The following is a 4,988-nucleotide window of genomic DNA, read 5'->3' as shown; positions in this document are numbered from 1 at the left end:
GGGGGGGGGGGGACAAATATTTGAACTGAAGTTGAGTCCCTTTATTTGAGTATTGCAACGATATGTACGCTGATGCCATTAAATGGTAATACAGTGATAGTGAAATTAATGTACCATGGCATTTACCAGGGTTATTATATAGTTAACTAAAAATTTAACTGAAACTAAAATTCAAATCATTAAAAAAAATGTGTTGCTTGAAATGAAATATAAAAACTTATTTCAGCTAGTAGCCAAAGTAACAGTTCACATTTTAATTTAGCTTAACTTGATGTGCTAAAATAACCTAAACTAAAACTGAAATGTAAATGAATAAAAACTATGACATATAAAAACTAAACACAAACAAATTATTATAACTGAAGTTAAACTACTATTAAACCGATAACTACTATAATTCAAATGAAAACAAAATATAATTTTATAAAAGTTATTTAAAAAATCATTTAAAAATGTGAAAAACTATAAAAGTATCTGAAAGATACTAAAATAACACTGGTATTTTCAACTAAAATAACACTGCAGAATTTTTTCAACTACCTTGTCCAAAGAAACATTTAAAGGGGTCATATGATGCTGCTAAAAAGAACATTATTTGGTGTATTTGGTGTAATGAAATGTGTTTATGCGGTTTAAAGTAAAAAAAACACATTATTTTCCACATACTGTACATTATTGTTTCTCCTCTATGCCCCGCCTTTTTGAAACGCGTCGATTTTTACAAAGCTCATCAGTCTGAAAAGCGAGGTGTGCTTATACGTACGCAACCCAGGCAACGATTCGTTCTGTGAAACAAAGCAAAACCAATGTTACACTGTGTCTACGGACGTGAGCGGCGCGGTGCAACAAATCCCCGACAGAAAACTGCTGCCGGGTTCTATTTATGACGTGCTGACACAAATTTCAAATGGTTTTCAACGGTCGTTTGACCTCTTTCTCGCGTCCAGTGTAGGCAGACTTTAGTTGTTGTAGACACGGTGTTACTCACCTATTGAGAAGAAACAAAGCAACCTCGGCGTCCGATCGCAGGCCTCCGCTCCTTGAGTTCTCTCCAGCGCTGGAAAGCTGATCCGATATTTACACGGGTCCTACTTCTTGCCTTATTGTTCCGCAGACGTTTTCCTCTTTTGTTTTTTATCCGCCATCTCTATCGTTCTGTCGCTCGGCTCGGCTAATGTCCGACCCATGCACTGAACGTGCTCTCCTCCACATCACGAGTAGACTCGTTTTGCTCATTGGCTACAAGTTTGTTTTGCGATTCGGCCCGAATCAGTTTTCTAAAGTGTTTTTGAAAAATCACTTACTCTGCCTTTAATATAAAGTGGGTCCTTTTTTTTTTACATCAAATTCTGCACTACAAGAAAGCATGACTGATTTCAAAACATCTAGAAATGTTTTGCCCAAAATTATAGCGTTTGTATTCTGAAGGAATGCTTAGCTAAACAATAAGCCTCGAGAAAATTTCTTAACGAATGGTTCGGTGTACATAAATCATAGAGGACACTTGCAGAATCTAATGTTAATAGGTATGAACGTATGACTCATTGGTCCATTAGTTCAACCACATTAATTCTTGTCGTTCCTGCAGTTAGAAATGTACCTCTGTACTTCATACTGTACTTCTCCTTATTGCAAAAGACACAAATACCGACCCACCCGCCTAAACACACATACTGTACTGCTTTGATGTGGTCCCCATAGAGCACAAACTATGGAAAGGCACCGAATGACCCCACTCTCTCATATATACAGGCGTTTTTTCCCTCTTAACTTCCCAGCAAGGGGTCTGGAGGTGCTTGTGTTGGATTTGTCTGTCCCACCCAAAACTTCAGGAATTCCTCCATCTCTAGATCAGGTTCCAGGTCTGTGTTTGCGAGTGTATCCTGGGCTCCAACCAACAGCTGTGAGGTGTGTCTCTGTTATGCACGACCTTGCTAGCCGAAGACCTTTCCTCACATTCCCGCTTCTTACGTGCGCAGCCATCCAGGTTCAACAAATAGCATCAGTGCGTATAAATATTCAAATCCAGCCATGTCTTTTATGTAAGATGCAGAATCCGTTTTGGATTTGGAGTGTGTTTGTTTTCTGTAAATGCTGATTTAAGATTAAATTAACCCTCTAAGTTCCATTAATAACGGACAAAATGAAAACAAATATGTCTTTACTTAATGTTTAGCTTATGTGCAAAGCACAAAACCTCCTCTTCCAGTTTTTTGTGACTCATTTTACCCCTGACTAAATCAACAATGGTCTACATGCACCACATTGTTTGCAAAAAAAAACATTTTTTATGTAATGTCGTAGCCAAAAATTGGACAAAGGAGTATTTTCTCCAACATCAGAACTTCAAATCCCTTAACAGATGATGGGTGCTACAAAAAGAGATTTTATTTAGCTTATAATAAGCAGGAGTCTCTGTTTTCCCAGGCTTGGTAATTTATTGACCGTTTTTGGCTGACAAGCTGAATCACAATCTGCGGAGCCTCAGTCTACACTGAGACATGTTGGTCAACCAACTTTGCCTTATTACACCATGCTGCTATGTCTTATTTCTGGGGAAATAGTTGAGAATATTCACCTCGGTTTGGGTGGGGAAGGAACCATTTGGAGTCATTTTTAATGAATCATGATGTTTTTGTGCATATTGAAAACCCAAATGATAACATGAGAGTCCACTTATTACGTAAGATGGATGTATGTTTAAAAAATGGGAGTAAAAATTGTGCATTTCTGTAACTCTTACTTGAATTTTCATATGTAGAAGAGACCAGGGCTAGTTGGCACACTTTTCGCTCCAGTGAATATTATAGTGGTTTATTTTTTTAATTTGATTTCATTATAAATGCCTGATTACAAAAAGTTATTGAACATTTACAAAAAGATTTAGTAAACACACTTGTTGACCTGTAGTAAGGCATGTTGTCACACTATAAGGAGTAAGATTAAGTTGTGCAATACTGTATATTTTTGATTCACTTTGAAGAACCAGTTCAAAAGAGCCATTTGTTCATAAATCACACACCATACTTGTTGTTCTGTATGCTTTTGATTCACTAACAAAAAAGGTTTAAAAGAGTAACTTCTTCATGGATCTAACAGGTACATTGGTTATGCTTTGTTTTTGATTCACTAAAAATAACTTATTTAAAAGAGTAATTTGTTCATGAATCAGACCACACTGATTGTGCTGTAATGCTTTTTTGATTCATTAAAAAAACAGTTTAAAATAGTCATTTGTTCATGAATCACACACCATAGGCTTACTGGTTGTTCTGTATGCTTTTGAATCACTAAAAATATTTAAAAGAGTCATTTGTTCATGAATGGAACTATGGGTAGCTACACTGGTTATGCTGTAAGTTTTTGATTTGTCAAAGAAAAAATATCTGGTTTGAAAGAGTCATTTGTTCATGAATTGAATCACACTGGTTGTGCAATACTGCATTTTTGATTCTGTAAGAAGAACCAGTTCAGAAGAGTCATTTGTTCATAAATTACACGCCATACTGGTTGTTCTGTAAAAAAAAAAAAAAAGATAACAAAATAAATTCTAAAAGAGTATTTCTTTCATGGTACTACAGGTATAGTGGTTGTGCTGTTTGTTTTTGATTCACTAAAAATAACCTGTTTAAAAGAGTATATTTGTTCATGAATCGATCCACATTGGTTGTGCTATACTGCTATATGTTTTTGATTCAATCAAATGAACCAGTTCAAAGGAGTCATTTGTTCACGAATCACACACCATACTGGTAGCTCTGTATATTTGATTTACTAAAAAAAAAAAAAAACGCAAGAGTGCTTGTTTCATGAATTGGACTACATTGGTTATTGTGCTGTGTTTTAATAATCAATTTTTGCTCTAGATTTAAACTAGTTGTGTTTGAAAGCAACATACAAAACCACTGCTAGACTCAAAACTTTACAGTCACTGAGATACAGCTACAACTAACTTTATTTCCTTGTCTTTTTTATTTAACAGATCCAGTCCAAAGTCCCATCTACCCTGCGCTTTACAGTATCAGTTCCGAAAAACAAAATGTGTTGTGATTGGTTAGCTGTCCCAGTGCGTTGTGATTGGCGAACAGCTTAGATGGTGTTTCAGTACTGCCACGCCCCTTGCGCCGTCTTTCAACAAAAGCTTTTGGGCGACAGGCACTGTCCTCCCTCTTGTTGTGGAAGCTGCGCAGCCCACAATAGCAAATTGGGGTTATAATGCTCAGGAACAGAGTTAAAAAATAAATTGCAACCACTGTTTCCTGACATCATCCGCGTTCGGAAGCCCAAACTAAGACGTTTGTGCACGGAGGTGAAAAAAACAGCGTTTCAGGCGGTCGCGCACCGGACGAGAAGCGCTGTGTCGCGCCACGTCTTTAAAATTCGAATACATTATTTTCTATGAGTGTAGGCACACCGGCGGCGTCTGTCCGCGGCGCCCAGCTACGTCGTGTTGTACTTGTAAGAATTGTTCTAGACATGCCGAAAATTTTAAGCTACAGCACAGCAGCTCTTCTTCTTCGTTTTCTCTGATGCACTAACTCTGCAGCAGCACTTCTTCTTCATCGTCTCGTCTGATGCACTCACTCAACCAAGCGTTCAAACCACAACCTCGCCCCTCCATAAGTTTAAGTACTAAAGCACTAAAAAGTACTCAAATTAAGTTACAAAAAAAAAACTTATCGATGTATAATTAAGATATTATTACAGTATTATTATTTTGAATTCTTATATTTGTATTTAGTCATTTGTGTGTGTGTTGTGTTTTTTTTAATTAGTTTTTGCTTTTTAAAAATATTTAAAAATCTATATAGTTTTATGAATTTTTATTGCAGTTTTAGTTAAGTTAATCTAAATCAACTTTTTCCTTTGGCAATTAGCTTAAATAAAATAAGTTTATATTTATATACGTTTTATTTTATTTCAGTTAACGCTTATTTCATTTCAAGTAAGAAAAAGGTTTTTTAAGTTTTGGTTTAACTATAATAACC

The sequence above is a fragment of the Sinocyclocheilus rhinocerous genome, unplaced genomic scaffold (genome assembly GCF_001515625.1).
Source record: "Sinocyclocheilus rhinocerous isolate Xijiao unplaced genomic scaffold, SAMN03320098_v1.1 scaffold200, whole genome shotgun sequence".
Taxonomy (NCBI): Eukaryota; Metazoa; Chordata; class Actinopteri; order Cypriniformes; family Cyprinidae; genus Sinocyclocheilus; species Sinocyclocheilus rhinocerous.
Note: the sequence above shows the minus strand (reverse complement) of the source record.